This window comes from Thalassophryne amazonica, chromosome 6 (assembly GCF_902500255.1).
Source record: "Thalassophryne amazonica chromosome 6, fThaAma1.1, whole genome shotgun sequence".
Classification (NCBI taxonomy): domain Eukaryota; kingdom Metazoa; phylum Chordata; class Actinopteri; order Batrachoidiformes; family Batrachoididae; genus Thalassophryne; species Thalassophryne amazonica.
In genome coordinates this window covers 78,784,934-78,808,837 of record NC_047108.1, presented here as the reverse complement: position 1 = coordinate 78,808,837, position 23,904 = coordinate 78,784,934, and the positions used below count along the sequence as shown (strand labels likewise).

Sequence of the window (23,904 nt, the reverse complement as noted above, 5' to 3'; positions counted from 1 at the left end):
TCTGCCTGCTTTATGCAAATTAATGTTAATTTTAACACAACATCAATGTGACTCAATAGCTCAACACTGGCAAGAACTCTTGTTTACATTATTGGTTCCAATTTTCATCAATTTACAAGTAATAAATGTGTAATTAGTATGCATTACACTTAATATTATATTATTATGTACATGCATAGTGTACAATGTTACGTATTATCTGCTCAATATATGCTGTACAGTTGATGTTTGTTGTATTTTATATGGATGTGAAAAAAACCCTGAAAATCTTCTTGCAATGACAAACACAAATGATATTTATAACTTAGGTTGAGAAAAATTAATGTGTTAGTTGTTGGTTGTTAACAGTTGGTTAGGTTTGTGCTCCAGTAATCTTCTGCAAAGCTGGGTGGGATTGTGCCAGCTCCCTGTACCACATTACTGCTGGAACTGTTAAATTAATGAATTTACTCTACTATTACTACATTCATTTCAAAACGCTAATCAACAATAGTGTCATGAGATATGAATTGTTGATTACAAATCCTAGATTGATCAGACTGTCATTCTTCACAGCTGAAACTGACTTTTTTCTCCACTCGTAATAGAACAAAAGCAATGAAATAAAACACTGTTTCTGTTTGAACCCTTAGCAGAAATGTTAACCATGAACACATGATTACTTCTCAGCTGGAGGTTAGTATCTGCCCCTTGAATGATCAGACTGCCCTCTCTAGTTCTTATATAGAGCTCCGTGGCAACACTGATTTCTGGTGGCATTCTCCAATGCAACTTCTGCCAATCACAACACAGAGTGCCACAGAGTGCCACATGATTTGCAAGACATTACAGTATTGTTATAGTAGTAAATTTCAATTTCAATTTATTTTCCTTTATATAGCGCCAAATCACAACACAGTTGCCTCAAAGCGCTTCACACAGGTAAGGTCTAACCTTACCAACCCCCAGAGCAATAGTGGTAAGGAAAAACTCCCTCTGAGGAAGAAACCTCAAGCAGACCATACTCAAAGGGGTGACCCTCTGCTTGGGCCATGCTACAAACAAAAATTACAGAAATAATTCACAAAACAATTCATGGACGAATATACAAGAATTGCTGTTGGTGCACAGGACAGGAGGGTCGCCATCACAAACACAACTCACCTCTCTGGATGGAGCTGCACCATAAACAGAGAAAAAACGGAATCAGGCATCAGAAAGACAAAAAGTACTGTATAATTTGACAGCATTAATCAACAAGATAAACAGAAGAAATACTAAGGTGATCGCCGGCCACTAGCCCTAAGCTTCACTAAAAGACCCAGAATTTAGGTGAAGTTGAGGCCGCGGCCTGCTCCAATTACTAATAACATGAATTAAAAGAGTAAAAAGCGTAAAGCAAAACTGTACCAGTATGCTAGATATATGAAAGGGAAAATAAATGCATCTTAAGTCTGGATTTGAAAGTCTCCACAGAATCTGATTGTTTTATTGACGCAGAGAGACCATTCCACAGAACAGGGGCACGATAAGAGAAAGCTCTGTGACCCGCAGACTTCTTATTCACCCTAGGGACACAAAGTAGTCCTGCACCCTGAGAACGTAAAGCCCGGGCCGGTACGTAAGGTTTAATTAGGTCAGCTAGGTAGGGAGGTGCCAGTCCATGAATAATTTTATAGGTTAGTAGCAGAACCTTAAAATCTGATCTCACTGGGACAGGAAGCCAGTAAAGAGACGCCAAAATGGGTGTAATGTGGTCGAACTTTCTGCTTCGTGTCAAAAGTATGGCTGCAGCATTTTGAACCAATTGGAGAGCCCTAATGCTAGACTGCGGTAAACCAGAAAATAGAACACTGCAGTAGTCCAATCTAGAAGAGATGAATGAATGGATCAGGGTCTCAGCATCAGCCATAGACAGGATGGGACGAATCTTCACTATATTTTGCAGGTGGAAGAAAGCAGTCCTAGTAATATTTCTAATATGGAGGCCAAAGGACAACGAAGGATCAAAAATTACCCCAAGGTTCCTCACTCTGTCAGTGTGATGTATGACACACAAGCCTAGGCTGAGTGTTAACTGGTCAAATTGATGCCGATGTCTCACTGGACCAAGAACCATCATTTCAGTCTTTTCAGAGTTTAAAAGTAAGAAGTTTCTAGACATCCAACTTCTCACTGCTGCAAGGCAATCTTCTAAGGATTTTATGTGAACGAGATTACCAGCAGTTATCGGCATGTATAACTGAGTATCATCTGCATAGCAGTGAAAGGTAATCCCAAAACGTCGCAATATGTGCCCAAGAGGTGCTATATAAAGGAAGAAAAGTAGGGGGCCTAAGACAGACCCCTGAGGAACCCCAAATTTCATGTCACTAAGGTTAGAGGTAGTGTTACTGTACAAAACACAGTGAGAACGACTGGTCAAGTATGACGTCAGCCATGCAAGGGCACTCCCAGTAATCCCAAAATGATTTTCCAGCCTATCAAGTAGAATATGATGATCCACTGTATCAAATGCAGCACTGAGATCTAACAGCAGCAGAACTATAGTGGTGTCCGAGTCCATTGTAAGCAGAAGATCATTCACCACTTTAGTGAGAGCTGTCTCTGTGGAATGATTATGTTTATGATATTTTCTAAAAGCAGACTGCAGTGGCTCAAAGAGATTATTCTCAGTAAGATAGTCTACGAGCTGTCGCGACACCACTTTTTCCAGAATTTTAAAACAAAATGATAGATTTGATATCGGCCGATAGTTTTTCAATACACTAGGGTCAAGATTAGGTTTCTTAAGTAATGGTTTAATCACTGCAGATTTGAAACATTTAGGAACAGATCCAGAAGTTAAAGAAAGATTAATAATTTCCAGCACAATCGGCCCAAGAGTGGGCCACAGGTCCTTAGCAGTAAACATGTATCCTTCTCCTTTGTGTACTATGCTGGTCAAAGAATTCTGGCAGACACCCTTGTTGGTGAGGCTGAGACTAAGGGCACCTGATTTCATTCGCCCAACAAGTTGTTGCACAAGAAAAAAAAACTTGTGTCATCAGCTTTTCATTTTTTGCTTTCTAAACATAACACCAACATGAAGCCACTCATAATGGCAGGATCCAGGAAATGCTGAAAGAAGGTGTTGTATCACTTTTTAGTTTTGGGCAGCCCACTGTGGTGGAACATGAGTGTGGCAGAGAGACTGACTTCACCCCTGTGCCTGTTGCAATCCAGCACAGCCTCCTGAACAGAAGCACACTTGGAACACCAGAAACCACAACTGTCATTTGTCTTCCTTTTGACTGTTTCCAACAAAATCCTATGAAATATGGAAGACATTATCACTTCTCAAGTGCTTCACTTTCAAGAAAAGCAGCCCATCATTCCTTATCCACCAGGTAGTTCCCTTCTCTGCTCTCCTTGACATGTCATTTTCTACAGCGTCAAAGTCTTTCCTCTTTGTTCTTATAGTTCAACAAGCACTTGATGGCACTTTGGTCAAGTCACTGAAAATATGAGGAATTCAGTACAATGCGTCCACATAGAGCCTATGTTCTGTAATAAGATGAGGAAAGTCCAACAGTGACATTACATTGGCATAACTAAATCCTTTGCAAACATGAAACTTTTGTTACCCAGTTTTGTGGGTTTCCCACACAAGTACTGCTTTAACAGAATGAGGCCTTGTGAGGCAAATATGTTTTTATCAATAGTAATGTGCCTACATAGTTGATAAAATCGCTTACAAATCAGCAGTTCATCATAAAGGTGCTTGATCTTGAAGAGGAGGTCAGATTGCAGCCTTCACAGTAACATTCTGAGTAGACTAATGGGCACAGAAAGCAGAAGGCTGAGCACCAAGAGCAGCATGATGCAGCGATGCATTCCAATATCTTTTAGGCACTTTGTGAATGACTAACAACAAGTTACACATTTATCTGTGCACTGGTTAAGTGAAGAATAAGAAAATGAATAATTACAATTGAAAAATGTCATATTGTCTTTCATTTGTCATCATGTACATTACAATGGCAGTTTGTTTTTTCAGAATATCTGTAGGAATGAAGAACAATGAATCAGACATTTTTAATAGTTTCTAATTTTATGCAATGATGCTCTTGCAAAAAAACTAATCACTGGCATTAAGGTCTGTCTATCTTGTGTGTATCATCCAGCAACTTAAATGCTTTTGATGTAGAAAACAACGATCAAATGTAATGACTTCAAATGTCAATAGAACAAATCATGTAAATCAGCAATATCCACTGGGAAGAAACTTAGCTACATCTTGCTGTTTTTTGCTATGTTACCTGTCCCAAGCATAAATGACTCAAGTGATCATTTCACCGTTACATCTGTCCCCAAACATCCAGTGCCGGAGGCAAGTACACTCTGTTAGTGGATGTTACCGTGCAGCAGCATATGATTCGGCACTCAAGGTTAGAATGTGAATCTCCGATGTAGAACAAGGGTGTCATTGTCTTATGATGGAAGTGTACAACAATTAATTAAAACCTCATTAAGCATGCACAACTGAGCATGCACAACTGAATTTTTTTTTTCCTTTGTCATTGACAAGTAGGCAGCGATGGAGTCTATAGGATGTACCAAAATCACTGTGTGCCACCAGTGATTGAGGACACAGACAGATACTGGGTACTTCACATTTTTGCTTGGTTTTCTCAGCAGTTTCAGGATCCCAAAGATGAATGGCCAGGAATCTGTCAGACATAACAGATGAGAGGAATGGAAATTTATACACCTTTCTGTGCTCCAATAAGAATATAAATCCAGTAGTTTGAGAAGTTCCATGTAAATGACCATAGCAAAACAGCCAAACATTTCCAATAGAATGAGTGGTGATCATTTATATGTTTCTCCCTGAGCCAGTTTTTATTTTCTATGATGCTGTGGAGAACATTGCTCCTGAAAAGCATCCAATAAAGCTCAAATGCTAAATGTGACTGGCCTAGGATAAATTCTGGCCCAACATTAGGTCTGCGTTCAAAGTTGGGCGGCTGTGGTTAGTTCTCCTCAACTGATACAATGTGCCGAATACCAGTAGCATCCTCCACATCAGCCTCCTCTCCTTTTCCTTGTGACCTTCCTTGGCACAGGTTGAGGGCAAGTGCGTGCGTGCGACTCTCCTGCATTATTTCTGCCTTTTAAAGAGGCTGAATATTTCATATGGAAATAATCAGTTGCACTGGTTGACACAAACTGAGCTAAAATGAGAAGACAACATTTCTAAAAGCTAGTTCTATGATTGAATTGCAGGACTATAACTGTAGCCCTATTTAAAAAACAAACAAACACAGTAAAGCTGTATAGAACTGCAATAACAAAAATAAATGAATAACTAAAAAAATAAAAACATAGTATGACTATATAAAACTACAGTAACTCTAAAAACACACCAGAGACAAAAACCAGAATGTTCAAAAATACATCTCATAATTTAGAAGAAATAATAAATAGCCAAACTAGGCCTGTCATGATAACAAATTTTGCTGGAAGATATATTGCCTCAGAAAATACTGTGATAATCGATAATATTGCAATATATATACCCACACTTGTAATAGCTTTCTCTTCTGTTATGCAAAACACTCAGACTGTCAGACTGGGCAAAATGTTTCTACATCGGAGCTGTGGAATTAGGCTTTGAAAGAAAGTCCACGTACGAGTCAAAACTTTCTGGCTTTCGAAACTTTCTGCAGTCGATTCAGCTGGCTGTGGTGTGAGTCGCTGAATGTAAAGGGTGATATATTGAGGCCAGCAAAATGATCATGTTTATCTTAATATATATTATATATATATATATATATATATATATATATATATATATATATATATATATATATATATATATATATATATATATAATATATATATTTATCTTAATATATACGAGGGCTGTCAATAAAGTAACGGTCCTTTTTATTTTTTTCAAAAACTATATGGATTTCATTCATATGTTTTTACGTCAGACATGCTTGAACCCTCGTGCGCATGCGTGAGTTTTTCCACGCCTGTCGGTGACGTCATTCACCTGTGAGCACTCCTTGTGGGAGGAGTCGTCCAGCCCCTCGTCGGAATTCCTTTGTCTGAGAAGTTGCTGAGAGACTGGCGCGTTGTTTGATCAAAATTTTTTCTAAACCTGTGAGACACATCGAAGTGGACACGGTTCGAAAAATTAAGCTGGTTTTCAGTGAAAATGTTAACAGCTGATGAGAGATTTTGAGGTGATTCTGTCGCTTTAAGGACTTTTCACGGTGCGAGACGTCGCTCAGCGCTCTCAGGACATGTTCCAACTTGTCCTTAAGGCTTTCAACAGAGGTGTTTTTCCTGTGGCGGAGCGTCGCGGCGGCTGCGTCCCGACGCGCGGACCCGTCCGCACGTCTTTCATTAAAAAAATCTCCTTTAACAGTGGAATATCCGGATAAAATGCTGAAACCGACTTCTTCTGAAACTTCTCTGTACTCTCACGACGTCCTGGATCAATAGAGCCTGAAATGTGGAGGTTCTCAGCTTGAACAGGCTGATGACGCCGCCTGAGAGCGCTGCGCGACGTCTCGCACCGTGAAAAGTCCTTAAAGCGACAGAATCACCTCAAAATCTCTCATCAGCCGTTAAAATTTTCACTGAAAACCAGCTTAATTTTTCGAACCGTGTCCACTTCGATGTGTCTCACAGGTATAGAAAAAATTTTGATCAAACAACGCGCCAGTCTCTCAGCAACTTCTCAGACAAAGGAATTCCGACAAGGGGCTGGACGACTCCTCCCACAAGGAGTGCTCACAGGCGAATGACGTCACCGACAGGCATGGAAAAACTCACGCATGCGCACGAGGGTTCAAGCATGTCTGACGTAAAAACTTTTGAATGAAATCCATATAGTTTTTGAAAAAAATAAAAAGGACCGTAACTTTATTGACAGCCCTCGTATAATAAAGGGTAAGTCGACATATCAGTAATCACTACATGCCTAAGCCGAACTCTTTAAGACATTACCAATGACTCAATTAAATGATGAACAGTAAATTCAAACACCAAACAAAACAGTAACATAAAACCAACCTTTATCGACTCAGTCACTCTTGCTGAAGATGTATCCAATGCCACAGGAGCTAATATTTTATATACTGTACGTCTATCGCCACGAGTCAATCAATCAATCAACTTTTTTCTTGTATAGCGCCAAATCACAACAAACAGTTGCCCCAAGGCGCTCCACATTGCAAGCAAGGCATACAATAATTATGAAACACAGTCTACGTCTAAAGCAACATAACCAAGGGATGGTCCAGGGTCACCCGATCCAGCCCTAACTATAAGCCTTAGCGAAAAGGAAAGTTTTAAGCCTAATCTTAAAAGTAGAGAGGGTATCTGTCTCCCTGATCTGAATTGGGAGCTGGTTCCACAGGAGAGGAGCCTGAAAGCTGAAGGCTCTGCCTCCCATTCTTCTCTTACAAACCCTAGGAACTACAAGTAAGCCCGCAGTCTGAGAGCGAAGCGCTCTAATGGGGTAATATGGTACTACGAGGTCCCTAAGATAAGATGGGACCTGATTATTCAAAACCTTATAAGTAAGAAGAAGAATTTTAAATTCTATTCTAGCATTAACAGGAAGCCAATGAAGGGAGGCCAACACGGGTGAGATATGCTCTCTCCTGCTAGTCCCCGTCAGTACTCTAGCTGCAGCATTCTGAACCAACTGAAGGCTTTTTTAGGGAACTTTTAGGACAACCTGATAATAATGAATTACAATAGTCCAGCCTAGAGGAAACAAATGCATGAATTAGTTTTTCAGCATCACTCTGAGACAAGACCTTTCTGATTTTAGAGATATTGCGTAAATGCAAAAAGGCAGTCCTACATATTTGTTTAATATGCGCTTTGAATGACATATCCTGATCAAAAATAACTCCAAGATTTCTCACAGTATTACTAGAGATCAGGGAAATGCCATCCAGAGTAACGATCTGGTTAGACACCATGCTTCTAAGATTTGTGGGCCAAGTACAATAACTTCAGTTTTATCTGAGTTTAAAAGCAGGAAATTAGAGGTCATCCATGTCTTTATGTCTGTAAGACAATCCTGCAGTTTAGCTAATTGGTGCGTATCCTCTGGCTTCATGGATAGATAAGCTGGGTATCATCTGCGTAACAATGAAAATTTAAGCAATACCGTCTAATAATACTGCCCAAGGGAAGCATGTATAAAGTGAATAAAATTGGTCCTAGCACAGAACCTTGTGGAACTCCATAATTAACTTAGTCTGTGAAGAAGATTCCCCATTTACATGAACAAACTGTAATCTATTAGACAAATATGATTCAACCACCGCAGCGCAATGCCTTTAATACCTATGACATGCTCTAATCTCTGTAATAAAATTTTATGGTCAACAGTATCAAACAGCAGCACTGAGGTCCAACAGAACAAGCACAGAGATAAGTCCACTGTCCGAAGCCATAAGAAGATCATTAGTAACCTTCACTAATGCTGTTTCTGTACTATGATGAATTCTAAACCTGACTGAAACTCTTCAATAGACCATTCCTCTGCAGGTGATCAGTTAGCTGTTTTACAACTACCCTCTCAAGAATCTTTGAGAGAAAAGGAAGGTTGGAGATTGGCCTATAATTAGCTAAGATAGCTGGGTCAAGTGATCTCTTGAGAAGTACCTGTTATAAAACACTGCAAATACAATGAACAGTGTGCCTCGGATCACTCCAGTTTTAAAGGGTTAAATAAAGGTCCAGACATTTCTACATCTGCCTCACAACACAGAGTGTCTCTTCTTTCCTAAACAGTGATATAATGGTTTAAAATGCAGGTTCAACTAAATTGTTAATCTAAATGCCATTATCATTCAAAGGTCGAATTCAATTTGTTAACAACCAAGGGAACAAAATCCGTCACAGGTCCTATTGCCTAAATGTCTGTGATTTAACTAAAGCCTCCCCGTAGTGTGCCTGTAAACCCACCCTTCATTTGCAGGATCTGAGCTAAGCCTTTTAGCCATGCTGTAGAGGAGGTGCAGGGCTCTCACGATGGCACTGTTGATGGCTGGTTAAACCTTTTTCTGTGTGTGTGTGTGTGTGTGGTGTTGTGTGTGTGTGTGTGTGTGTGTGTGTGTGTGTGTGTGTGGTGTGTGTGTGTGTGTGTGTGTGTGTGCATGCGCACGCAGATGGTAACAAGCATTCACACAAGCTCCACTATTCATTTGCAGACCTTTCATCTTTTTATTTTGTTGAAACTAAAATCATTTTATATATCACATTATGCCCAGAATTTCCAACTCCAGTTTAATTTGAAATTCAACAGCTAGATGTTCAATTCTTGCTTTGATTTCAGTTTGCTTGTGATTCAACAAACTTCCATTTTACAGTACAAAATAAGAGTTTCACTTTAAAATGTTGTTGACTCATTATGGATTTATTTTCAGTCTGGATTATTGTCAACTGAACGACACTCGCATAAAATCACACCAGGCAAGGTGGCCTGCTGAAAAGGCACATACATCCTCTGTATGTGCTCTACTTGTACTCATAATAATATGTAATAAAACACAATGCATCCATACATTGTGGGGATACTCATGAGTCACCAGCTGACTGCCGCTACGTTGGAGTTCACCCCGGTAGATGAGAGGGTCGCCTCCCTGTGCCTTTGGATGGTGGGGGAAAAACTTTTACTGTTGTTTGTATGTATGCACCAAACATCAGTTTGCAGTATTCGTCCTGAATGGAGTCCTGTATGGGGCTCTGGTGGGGGACTCCACTGTTCTGCTGGGAGATTTCAACACACATGTGGGCAATGACAGAAACACCTGGAGAGGAGTGAGTGGGAGGAATGGCCTCCTCGATCTAAACCCGACTGGTCATTTGTTATTGGACTTCTGGGCTAGTCAAGGACTGTCCATAATGAACATCTTGTTCGAACATAAGGATGCTCATAAATGTACATCGTACCAGAGCACCCTTGGCCGAAGATCGATGATCGATTTTGTGATTGTATCATCTGATCTGAGGCTGTATGTTCTGGACACTTAGGTGAAGAGAGGGGCAGAGCTGTCAACTGATCACCATGTGGTGGTGAGTTGGATCAGAGGGTGGGGGAGGACTTTGGACAGACCTGGTAAGCCCCAAACAGATAGTGCGGGAGAAACTGGGAATGTCTGGAGGAGCCCATTGTCTGACAGATCTTCAACTCACACCACCAAGCGGAGCTTTTCTAGCATCCCTGTGAAGGTTGGGGGCACTGAACCAGAATGGGCAATGTTCAAAGCTTCCATTGCTGAAGCTGCAGTGGGGAGCTGTGGCCTGAAGGTCTTAGGTGCCTCAAGGGGTGGCAACCCTCGAACACTGGTGGTCAGGCAAGCCGTCCAACTGAAGAAGGAGTCCTTCTGGGATATGTCATCTCAGAAGACTCCGGAGGGCAGTTGCAAGGTACAGACAGGCCCAAAGGGCAGCAGCCTCTGCTGTGGGGGAGGCAAAGCAGTGGGTGTGAGAGGAGTTCAGAGCAACCATGGAGAAGGAATTTCGGCCGGCACCAAGGTGCTTCTGGTGGACCGTGACGCACCATTCACGCTGTCTACAGTAAGGATGGGACTCTGCTGAACTCAACTGAGGATGTAATCGGCCGCTGGAAGGAACACTTTGAGGAACTCCTGCATCAGCGTCCTCAATAGTTGGGGCAAAGGGCTAATGGAGGATTTTCATTAATTTCCCTGGTGGAAGTCACTGAGGTAGTCAAACAACTTCTCAATGGCAGTGGGGGTTGATGAGATCCATCCAGAAATGCTCAAGGCTCTGAGTGTGGAAGGACTGTCTTGGATGAGATGTCTCTTCAACAATGGGACAATGCCTAAGGAGTGGCAAACTGGGGTGCTAGTACCCACATTTAAAAAGGTGGACAAGAGAGTGTTTGCCAATTACAGATGCATTACACTACTCAGGCTCCCTGGTAAAGTCTATTTCAGGGTGCTGGAAAGGAGGGTTCGGCCAATAGTCAAACCTGTGACTGAAGAGGAACAATGCAGGTTCCATCCTGGTCGTGGAACAACTGACCAGCTCTTCACTCTCACAAGGATCCTGGAGGGTGGGAGTATGCCCATCCAGTCTACATGTGTTTTGTGGACTTGGAGAAGGCGTATGATCGGGTACCCCAGGAGATCCTGTGGGAGGTGCTGTGGGAGTATGGAGTGAGGGGGTCCATCCGATCTCTGTACTCACAAAGCGAGAGCTGTGTTCGGGTGCTCTGCAGTAAGTTGGACTTCTTTCTGGTGGGTGTTGGCCTCTGCCAGCGCTGCAACTTGTCGCCAATCCTGTTTGTAATATTCATGGACAAAATATCGAGGCATAGTCGAGGGGAGGAGGGTTTCCAGGGTTTCAGAACCACATCTATTCCTTACGCACAAATCACAATAAAGACAAATATTGAACTCAAATAGATTAAATACTTGCAAGGGTTTCAAACCAGAATTCTTTTTTTAATAAGTCGGTTTATTTCGATCAGAATCAATTAACATTTCCAATTTTGTGTTCCACATTAAAATTAGAGTTTCAAGTCAGTAAACTGTTTGAAACTAAATGATATACTGATTAATTACATTTAATGCAAAGCTGTCTCTCTTTGGAAAAACGCCTATTATTATCGGCTATATTTTTACACTTTCAACTAGGTTATGCTGGACAAATTGATTAGCCTAACTGCAGGTACAGACTCACTGCCAGCATTATTTCTCTTTACATGTTCAATCCAATCCAATCCACTTATTTATATAGCACATTTAACAACAAAAATGTTCCAAAGTGCTGCACACACAATAGAATCACGATAGATAAAACCCCAATAGTCAAGAAATAAATTAAAAATAAGAAAATTAACAATAAAAATAACTAAAATGTGCAAGAAAAATAAATAAATACATATAGCATACAAAAGATAAAACCAATAAAATCTAACAAAATAAAAACAAAACCAATAAAACAGAGGACCACACAACTCATGCAGTGTTAAAAACCAGAGAATAAAAGTGGGTCTTCTTCATGTTAGCCTGTTCAACAATAACTGATGAAGCTGGTGTCTACGGTCATCATTTATAAAGCACATAGTACAATATTTACCTCCTCTGCTTTTAAACAGAGAGACAACACCACCTTTTACTTTCATCGACTGTCTGTAGTAAATTTGTCTCTTACATTCAAAGACAGTCATAACATTCAGAAGACAGAAAGTAAACTCAGAATGAAGAATATTTTAGTTTGTACTCAAAGAACAACAACAAAAACAAGTTACTAACTGGTGTCCAATATTTCAAATAAATGTTTCTGTTCCAGAACATTAACAAATACAAAGTTTATGTTTGGTATTTGCTCCGAATGATACATGAATTGTTTCTGCTTTTCATTTTCATTCCAAGTGGTTGCTTGCAACAAACACAGTAACAGTAGAATGAGAGTAAAAAATAAAAATAAAAAAGTAAATAATTTTAATGATCCACTGCCAACAGCCCAAAAGTTGTCATAACAGTTTTGGGCCCCATCTTAACAATTTATGGTGCCCTACCTAAGGTACGTTGAGAAGTGCATTTGGGGTGTGTCTAACTAATTTCTGCCATTTACACAGTGGAATATTACTACACCATAGGGTGCAACGTGGTGGTATTCATTCTCTTCATTCATGGGCATGTTTTTGGGCATAACTTAAAATAAATCAATGCGTCATCTGTCATCTCTTTTAAGACATGGATAATGTCATAAAATGGATTAATGTAAGAGGTTTTCTGGCAAATTAACAGATGTGCATCAACAATTAGATGAAACTACAGGACAGCAGATAAAGTATCCTGGAGTGAAGCAATGAAGCAGTCAAGATAAGTTTTGTATTTTACATTTGTGTTTACTTTTATTTTGTGGAATGGGTGTTTCCAATTTTGTTACCAGCAGAGTCAACATGTGTCACAAACCCACTTATATAAGACTCATCTAAACATTGCACCCTATTAATGCCCAAACAACTCTGCACTGAACTTTAGACCCACCAGGTTTTTGGTGATTAATGATGTAATAAACATCCTCACAACACTGTGCTCGACCCCGCCTGATTTTGAGACCAACACATCCACAAATGAGCAAAATTCTACTTGGGTCGGGAGGAGAAAACAAAACAAAAAAAATTAGATTCTTAAATGCATCACAATGCGGGCATAGAACAGGCATAGATTCTGAATTGATTCACACCTGCCAAAAATAATTTTTTAAAAATTTATTGGCAGGGGAAGAATGCAGGTGGCTACTGTTAATAAGCACTTTCCATTCCTTTTCACATACCTGTATTTCTACTTTTTCTCATCTTTTCTTTTCTGAGTCAGCAATGTACTTTTTATTAAAGTAGATTTTCCATATGACTTTGTTACAGCCACTTAGATACAATCTTGAGGACACAGACAGCTGCAGCAGCTGAAAGATGAATGCTGCATTCTGTGATGAAAGCGAGCAACCACCTGTTTTTGGACTATGATAAATCCAATACACCACAGTAAAAGAAATGCCTAGCGACAAATTCTGGCTACATCTAAACACAGTTGTTACTTCAAAATCTAGTAAACTAAACCATTAAATGACAGTGTTTGGTGCACCTCGAAATAAAATCTCTGCTTTTAAAAATCTTCCACCCTCTGCAAATATGGAGCTAAATCAAGGCCAAACGTTTTGTAATCTGACAATAAAAAAAGATTGAAAAAATAAATTTTGAAACTGAAAATTAAAGTTTTGTAATCTGAAAATAAAAAAGATTGAAAAAATAAATTTTGAAACTGAAAATTCAATGTTTGTTCTTGAATTTTCTAATCATTTAAAAAGTATTACCAAAAAAAAAATAAGTGTAAGATATATACGAGGTCTGTCCGTAAAGTATAGGTCCTTTTTATTTTTTTCAAAAACTATATGGATTTCATTCATATGTTTTTACGTCAGACATGCTTGAACCCTCGTGCACATGCGTGAGTTTTTCCACGCCTGTCGGTGACGTCATTTGCCTGTGAGCACTCCTTGTGGGAGGAGTCGTCCAGCCCCTCGTCGGAATTCCTTTGTCTGAGAAGTTGCTGAGAGACTGGCGCTTTGTTTGATCAAAATTTTTTCTAAACCTGTGAGACACATCGAAGTGGACATGGTTCGAAAAATTAAGCTGGTCTTCAGTGAAAATTTTAACAGCTGATGAGAGATTTTGAGGTGATACTGTCGCTTTAAGGACTTTTCACGGTGCGAGACGTCGTGCAGCGCTCTCAGGCGGCGTCATCAGCCTGTTTCAAGCTTAAAACCTCCACATTTCAGGCTCTATTGATCCAGGACGTCGTGAGAGAACAGAGAAGTTTCAGAAGAAGTCGGTTTCAGCATTTTATCCGGATATTCCACTGTTAAAGGAGATTTTTTTAATGAAAGACATGCGGGCGGATTGCAGCGTCGGCTCGCAGCCGCCGCGACGCTCCGCCACAGGAAAAACACCTCTGTTGGAAGCCTTGAGGACACGTTGGAACATCTCCAGCTGATAAACAATTTCTCATATACTCACTCCACTGAAAGCCATCAAAAGCCAACTGGATTTTACAAATGGTTATCAACACGGAGGTGTTTTTGCTGTGCCGCCGCGCCGCGTCGGCTGCGTCCCAACGCACGGACCCGTCCGCACGTCTTTCATTAAAAAAATCTCCTTTAACAGTGGAATATACAAGTAATTCTAGACCACTCTTGGTCATTTTTGATGTTTAAAAACTGGAAAATATGCAAAACTGTAAAGTTTATACCTAAAAAACCGATGTGTCCCAAATGCACACAAGACCATGAACGCAGCGCAGCATCGCCGCATGAAAATGAGGCAGGTCGCTCATTTTACAGGCTGCAGTGAAGTGTTACGAGCATTCTAAGTGACACACAGAGAGACCTGGCCAGCAGATCTGAAGGAAGCTTTAATATGGCCACAACCAAGCAGACCGCCCGTAAATCCAAATCCAAAGCTGCCCGGACGAGCGCTCCAGCTACCGGTGGTGTGAAGAAGCCTCGCCGTTACAGGTGTGGCACTGAGAGAGATCCGCTGCTACCAGAAATCCACCGAGCTGCTGATCCACAAGCTGCCCTTCCAGCACCTGGTGAGAGAAATCACTCAGGACTTCAAGACCGACCTCCGCTTTCAGAGCTCCGCTGTGATGCTCTGCAGAAGGCCGACGAGGCTGACCTGGTCGGCAGCTTGTGGATCAGCAGCTCGGTGGATTTCTGGTAGCGGTGGATCTCTCTCAGCGCCTCAGTGCCGGGCCTGTAACGGTGAGGCTTCTAAACACCACCATTAGCCAGAGCGCTCTTCCGGGCGGCTTTGGATTTACGGGCGGTCAACTTTGTTACATCGTCATTAAATCACTATCTGGTACAACATACAGATCCACTGAACCAACTGCTACACATCAAGCAGGGAGACAACTAAGAGTGTCAGGAATGTGGCTCTCGAGGGCCGAACTTGGCCACCCCTGGTTTAAAGCCTCGTAATAAGCTTTCATTCTCTCTATTTTCTTTCATGCGCCAGCCACGTAGTAAATAAACGATGAGACGGGAGCAGAGTTATTATCTATCAAAGTACCCACGTTTCCTGAAAGCAACATCATGTGAGGACTGATTGCTCTGCTGTCACTCACAATTCCACGCCCCTCTCAATCGAAGCCACGCCCTCCCACGCCAGAACGGGGCCAAAAGTTTGAAACTAAAAAAATAAGATCTGAAAGTGAAAAAAGATCTGAAGGTGAAAAAAGAAATATGAATGAAAATAAATTATTTGATCAAAAAATTACAAAGCTGAATCAAAAATTTATTTAAACTGAAAAATATATATCTTACACTTATTTTTATTTTGATAATACTTTTGAAATTATTATAACATTCAAGAACAAACACTGAATTTTCAGTTTCAAAATTTATTTTTTCAATCTTTTTTTTTATTTTCAGATTACAAAACTTTAATTTTCAATTTCAAAATTTATTTTTTCAATCTTTTTTATTTTCAGATTACAAAACTTTTGGCCTTGATTTAGCTCAATATGCAAACACTGAAATCCACTGAAAGCAGACTGATATTCTGTTTTATAAAGGGCAAAGAAAAAAATCCAAGGAGATTATCGGCCTGTATCATGGCTGCCATTTATGGTTGATCACCTAAAGTTGTCTTGACCATGATTTTTATTTTAACATGAGTTGTAGCACACTGTGCTGGAGCTAGGGCTGCACAATACTGGGAAAAAACTGACATTGCGATTTTTTTTTTTTTTTTTTTTTGTGATTTCTTAATTTTTTATTTTTAATCCATTTGCAAAAATTTAAAAATAACTTTTTTCATGTTTTCATTATGGGGTATTGTGAGTAGAATTTTGAGGGCAAAAAATGAATTTACTCGATTTTGTAATAAGGCTGTAACATAAAATGTGGGAAAAGTGAAACACAGTGAATACTTTCTGGATGCACTATATATTGCAAAATATGAAAATCTTGCATCATTTTTCAGGATACACTGAAAATGACTGGAAACCCTGTAGTACATATGGCAGGCCTGTATGTGGCGCTGTAAAACCTCCGCTATGGAAGCATTTTGTAGAGGTTCCACAAAAAGATGGAGAAGATGGGAGCATATGCATTAGCGGTGCTAGTCAAGGCAGCAGAAGAAGATACAACTTTCAAAAGTGGCACACTGAGCAAAAATTTAACGCAATGCTAAAATACAACCTGCCGTATGAGCATAGTGTTACTATCAATCAATCAATCAAAAACAATATTCACATTTTAATGGCATCTGCAGTAGGCTTTGCGTGTGCATTTACATGAGCTATTGACAAGAGCGAAAGTTATGCAAATCAATGAATATTTGTAGATCACCCTCTCTGCAATTGCAGGTAAAATTTAACTTAATAGGAAGTTAGCTTTGAGTTATAAATTACTACAGAGGTGTTATTAGGGTCCAAAAACAGCATTTTCAGTTTTATAAGTGTTTATTTCTTGCTATCTTTTACATAATATATGACAAAGAGGTTATATTTACACACAAATGAAACAGAGTTTACAGCTAGCTACCAGCCTGTGATGTCACCATGCTAACATAAGCTAAATGTTTTGTAAATCCTTCCAGAGGCATTATCAGGTTACAAAAATAGCAATTTCAGTTTTAGAGGTGTTAATTTCTTGCTAGTTTTTACATAATATATGAGAAAGGTGATATTTCTAACCAAAAATGAAGTAAAGTTAGCAGCTAGAGACACAAGGAAGTAATGTCACCACGTTAACGTCTGTGAGATCATACCATAAAAATCAGAGCAGAATGTGACCTTTTAACTTCTTAAAATACCTCTTAGAATAGGTCCAGGTCTGTGTCCTAAGAATGTTCCCTGTGAATTTGAAGACTCTGGCGGTAATAGGACTGGACCTATGATGAGCAAAGACAGATGGAGGGATGGAGGGCGGACGAAAAGCCTTCACAACACTCGATGTCCATATTTCATGGCCTCAGGTAATAAAGCTTTTAAGAGAAAGAGGGTCTGCAGTGATCATCTGAAATTATTGTCTATTTAAAACAAAGCAGTATGTTTGTGTATTTTTTAAATATAATGCTAAAAAATACACTCGGCCGTATGAGCATTGTGTTTACTTTGCAGTTGTTTAATTATTACGATCCTATTAATGTCTTACATACAATTTCTACATGTTAAAATCGAATCTTCATTTGTTTAAGTTGTGCAAATCAAGGAATATTTGTAGATCACCCTCTGTGCATTTGCCGAGACAAATTTTTCCTCCATAGGAAGTTAGCTTTGAGTTAGAGGAAGTTAGCGTGAAAGCTAATGTCCACAAAATGTCTTGTAAATGACTCCAGAGGTGTCATCAGGTTACAAAAACAGCAATTTCCATTTTAGAAGTGTTTATTTCTCACAAGCTTTTAATATAACAGAAATTAAGCTGTTAGCAAGTAGCTACACCAGGAAGTGACATCCCCATGCTAACCTTGGCAAAGTGTCTTGTAAATAAGTTCAGTGTCGCTATTAGGTTCCAAAAATAGCGTTTTCAGTTTTAGAAGTGTTTATTTCTATCTAGCTTTTACATAATGCATACAAAACATGTATATAAACACACAAAACAAAGCAGTTTTGAAGAGACCAGCAACTGACATCACACTACATCTCTACTCTGATTGGCTGTCATCTGTGTTACTCAAAAACAAAACGGATCAGCGTGAAACAGAATGTGACTTTTTAACCTCTTAAAATACATCAAGGTTAGCCATCTTTGAACTTGTCCAAGGTCTGTGTCCCAAGAATGTTCCCTGTGAATTTCAAGTCTGGCAGTAAGAGGACTGGACTTATGCTGAGCACAGACAGACGGATGGACGAAAAGCCTTCACAATACCTGATGGCCATATTTGATGGCCTCGGGTAAAAGCACATCACTGTGTGCTAATCAACTGGCTGGTCTGCAACTCCCAGATGAAGCCAAAGGACATGCACTTTAAGTGAATCATATTTAACTATTAAAAATGCCTTTATTTGGATTCAATCAGAGTCTTGATCAACAGGGTGAACAGTGGCTTTATCAATGCGGCTTTTGCTCATTGTAGCTGCACTCACAGCCCACAGGCTATGTTCACATTCACATGCAGCCTGTCCGCTGACTGGACTTCACCGACTGCCTGCGCTTACAATCCGGAAAGCTCGGAAACTTTTAACAACTAAAAATAAATAATTCCCAGGGAAATCAATGCAGCAGCAAAAGGCTAGACCAGTGGTCCAAAACTATTGACTACAGCAGCAGGTGATTTCACTGATGAACTCATCTCACCTGCTCCAAGTGATGTTAATCAGTGAAATCACCTGGTGGAGTCAAAGAAAACCTGCACCCTCTCGGCCCTTTCTGGAGTAGTTTGGACACCACTGGGCTAGACCATTTCAAAATGGCAAACTGAGTAAAGAAAGTCTTTTATTCTGACCTGTTTCATCCTTTCAACTGGATTTAACATCACAGCCCACGGAAAACCGTTATCAACAGAAGACGTCCTTGTTTTGGAAGATGCCATTTGGAAATACTTAAATTCCTTATCTTGGAAATTCCTTGTGAATAAACATAGTGGTTTTGAAGAAGTCCATCTGTGTTATAATATGGTGCTCCAGGTGCGTTGTTTTAACCACCGAAAACAAGATAAGTTGTCTTTTTTCAATTGAGAACGTGACTGATACATGCAGCACAGTGAGGGAGAAAATGCATGTCACAAACTCGCACTACCAAGATCCTTTATTCAAGTGCCACATCGCAAGTTCCCGCAATGTAACAATCGCACACATGCACATCACAATGCCAATGTTCAAATGATACATCACACAGCCCAAGTTGGAAAGTATTGTGCACGCACTTCATCCTATTGAACCCAAAGTGCAATTAAAAGGAAAATACTTGTGAACAAGATGAGAAAAGATGTGCCATTTTTCTCAGATTTTTTAAGTGTCAGCAAATCAGCAGAGCAATAAAGCTTTGCTATTATCACAACATGCATACCTGTTTTAATTATTCTGACACAAGTACAAAGTACATTGTACAAGCCTGTGTGCATGTGCCTGTGCACTGCAATTAGATGCACATACAGTGACCCTCCAAAAGTACTGGAACACTCTGTATATCACACATTTTAATTTGTTTATGCCATTTCAAATACAAAAAATACAAAAATGAAAATTTCTAAAATTATCGTCATTAAATTCAAAGTGAAAGCAAACCTGTAAAACTTGATATATACTAATTTAAAAACATAAACGCCAGGATGATGGTTTAAATAAGTAATATTGTTGTGTGTTGGGGGGGGTTTGGCTGGGCATTTTGGTGTTCTTTTCTTTTCTTTGCTCTCCAGGTGGTATGCAAACTGATTTATTGTCTGTGGAGAAGGTGCTGGCAGAAGAGTCCTTCACCCTCATCAACGTGATGTGCAGCACCTGTGGATGGTGCTCACGTGCAACCTTAAAGACTTTCAGCTGAAGCAGATAATGAGATGGCGTTCTGCATTTAAGTCATGTGTGATTCAAGCAGAATTGCCGGGAACTCGACCTTGTGATGTTCGTTTGTGAGACGCTGAGGACCGCGCCTGGGTTTGACACATCGTGCCTGTGAAGGAGGACGTGTGAGGGACGCATGCTGTCAGCACACATCAGAGGTAATTGATTGTCTGAATAATTGTTAACAGTAACTTGGTATTTTGTTACGCAGTATATTTGAACATTGATGAGAATTGTGTAGCTCGCTTCTCACTGCCATGGCATGCGGACTGATGATCCTCCACCTGTTGTGAGAAGCTGCTCATTTACATAAAGCTTAAATTCAGACCTGAATGTGTTGCTGATAGTGTGTGCCTTTGAAGGATATTAGTTGTAGCTGCTGACTTACCTCACCTTTTCTATCCTTCGCAGAGTCGGTTTGTTGTGTCCACCTGGGGGGTGTTTGGCGGTGAACGTGGATCCAGAAGCGCCGGGCTTCGATCCTTTTGGGCGCTGGAGAGCGTGCCGTCCTTCACTCTGCCAGACTGACGCAGTTTCCGTTTTTACACTTTGTATTGCACAGAAGGAGGAAAAATAAAATTGTTTTGTTATTGGAACCGCTTTCTGGTTGTTTTAGCGCTGGGTTCCGTCAGACGCAGGTCCGCTCCTCAACCCGCGTCGACACATAACAAATATAATGCTTTTTATGTAAGTAATCAGTTTTATTGCCAGTTTTCTTCAGACAAGTCAGAACATGGATACATGAACATTTACAAGTCATTGAACATGATTTGGATTTTTATTTACATCAACTATAAAGTATGGCACTCTATGGTAAATATGCATGGTGTAGATAGTTCTCAAAAACTGAGTGACTGTGCAAGAAGAAGAAGAAAACCACCAAGACACCCAGACAACCCAGAAGAAGTTATAGGCTTCTCTCGCCAGATTGAAGAAACTGTGCATAGTGCATGTTTTTTGCATTTTGTATCACCAGTGATACAGCTTTATGATGAATTGGTATAGAGGAAGATTTTATTAAAAAGAAGACCTGAAAGTTCAGCTATAATTTGCCAGAAGGTACATCTGAGATGCAAGCCTAGATTTGATGTTTTGGTGAAAGACTGACAAATTCAGGATATGAATCTTCAGTAAAATTTCATAACGATATATGAAAATGGGCTCCAGGCTGTTCACAAACAAACAGGGACGGAAACATGACCCAACTTTGTTGGCTGAGGTAATAATCACCAACATCATTCAATGCAGAAATGACTTGTAATGCTAAAACCTTCCTTGTTTACAACATGGTTTAATGCTATATGTGTATAAGGGGAGGTGATGGTCTAGTGGTTAAGGTGTTGGTCTTGAGTCCAGAAGATCATGGGTTCAAATCCCCGCCTGACTGGAAAATCACTAAGGGCCCTTGGGCAAGGCCTTTAATCCCCTATTGCTCCCGGTGTGTAGTGAGCGCCTTGTATGGCAGCACCCTGACATCGGGGTGAATGTGAGGCATAACTGTAAAGCGCTTTGAGCGTCTGAATCAGATGGAAAAGCGCTATATAAATGCAGTCCATTCAAATGCAGTCCATATATGCCATATATTATGAACCTCTATGCCAGGGGTGGCCAAGTTCAATCCAATGAAAGACTCGTTAGCAGACTTTTAATGAGCCTTTCATTGGATTCAGGTGTGTTGGAGGAGGGAGACAACTAAGAGTGTCAGGAATGTGGCTCTCAAGGACCGAACGTGGCCACCCCTGCTCTATGCAGTATTTTCCATAACATGATCCACAGAGCTTTGGATGCTTTTGCATTTTTATGAAGCTCTGGTTAAAAGCCACCCAAATTTAATCAACAGCAGCACCACCAGCAAGAGAATGCAGGTGTCACAAATGTTTTGACAAAGGAATGAGTCACAATTACTGAAAATCTTCATTATTAACAATGTGCTTTCATGGAATGAACACCATGTTGTCAACCTTCATGTGCCATTGTCTGTGTCAATCATCTTGTCACAGCCAAACTGTATTACTTTGAGTGCCACCAAACTCTATGCAGAAACCCAGAAATTTAACTCAAAAATTAAAGAGCAGAACAAAGGAAGCCAAAAAAGGCATAGGAACAGAACAAAAGGAAGCAAGTATGTGCAGCAACATGACCACAGAAATGGGTTTAGATGGACTGGGAGAAAGTAGAGAATGGCATCAAAGTGTTCTACCATTTTGATTGCTAATGCTGTGTTTACACATAGACAGGCTGCGTTATGAATGTCATATTTTCGTTATTCTTGGCACATTCCTGACATTGTTAACGTTACTTAACGCAACTGAATAGGTTTCTTAATAGTGTGTGTTGGTGCGTGATAGTCTTGATATTCGTGATTTTCTTGGAGCATGTTTTTGGCTGTCAAAAAATCTTCCAGGAATGTCATACACCACCCTCATTTCGCCTCATGTCGTGGAGGTCGTAACTGAGCATGTTGATCCGTCTTAATAGAGTGTGACAGCATTCTTCTCTGACGTGCGCACAATTAAAGGCTGCTGCACTGCATTCATTTTCATTGCCCTGTATGCTGAAGAAGGACAGTGACGCCAAGTCGGCTAAAAGTCTCGTTCCAATGCTCATCAGCGCACTGCTGCAGGTGTTCCACATGCTGCTGCTGCGCCTGATGTTTGGGAAACGAGCGAGACGAGAACCACGTGGAGCCACACATTTGGCTCTATCCGTCACCTCCTCCTCTCTGCGCCACTCCATGGCACACAGCCCAACTAAGCATGCAATCACAAAGTTCTTCTGCTGAGAATTAATCTAGATTTTGAGCAGCAAACTGGAGCAATCTGAATTGTTCAGCAGTTGATGGTAGGATGAATATGGGTGTGTGTATGTGGAAACAATTCACCTCATTCACAACGTGACAGAACGTAATGATGCGCTGTTACGCGCACAACAGTGTTGTTATGTGTAAATGCAGCATAACAATTAAGTAAGTTTTAAAAAATGGTTGGTCCTGGTGGAAACTTGTTCCTATGAAGCCACTTTAAAACTACATTTCAAAGGTTTTCAGTGTCTGATTTTCATCTCAGTTTTGAAGTACAGTTAAACAGCTCTTACACCCGGTCAGGTTTGGCATCAAGTTTTCCCGAGCAGTTCCTCCACATGGCTCATGTTTGTCACTCAGTGGGAGGTCTGTATGCTGCTCAGCACAGATCAGCACTAGTTGGATAAATTTTCAGGAGTTCAGTTGGACTCCCACCTGGAGGATACTCCCTCATTGGCTCTGGCACTCTTAGATGTTGGTCGCTCTTGCCCTGATGTTGTGAGATCAGGTAGGGTATTTGGGCTCAGTCTGTTGTTGGTACTATAGATCTGTGTCCTATATCACATGTTTACAGGGCTGGTTCCTTCAGGCAGTTATGCGCTCTCTTTTGCTCGAAGTGGGTGCATTCAGTCCCAGGTTTAGCAAATATTAATGAACAAGAAGCCTGACTGTGATCTTCTTTGTATGAATATAAGTAGATGCTGTTGAATGACCTGGTGAACAAAATCAGAACAGTTGTTTTAACTGAAGTGAACTAAAAGAACTGTGCCCCATCAAAGAATCATCAGATTCGGGTGTGCACATAAATGATCTTCATGGAAAACACAGAGGGAAGTGCTTTTACTACAATCTGTTGTCATCACTGTCTTCCTGAGAAGTGCTTTCCTTCGTATTCAGCTGCAAATCATTTAATTTTAGCACACACCAGCACTGTGAGCACCAGTTATGTGCATGTCTGGTTAGGTCCTTCACTAATATCTAATCCAAGTCCTTTAACGTTAAGAATGTTAAATGAAACTGATGGCATAAATTTATAGAATATTTTAAGTATTTCTTGTT

The 23,904-nt window shown here is 40.3% G+C and overlaps 1 protein-coding gene across 2 annotated transcripts in view; it reads right to left on the bottom strand.

Annotated features, from left to right (window-relative positions):
• kcnd3 (potassium voltage-gated channel, Shal-related subfamily, member 3) overlaps positions 1 to 23,904 on the bottom strand; it is a 486,339-nt gene that overhangs the window by 450,256 nt on the left and 12,179 nt on the right. The gene's annotated exons all lie outside the window — the stretch shown is intronic.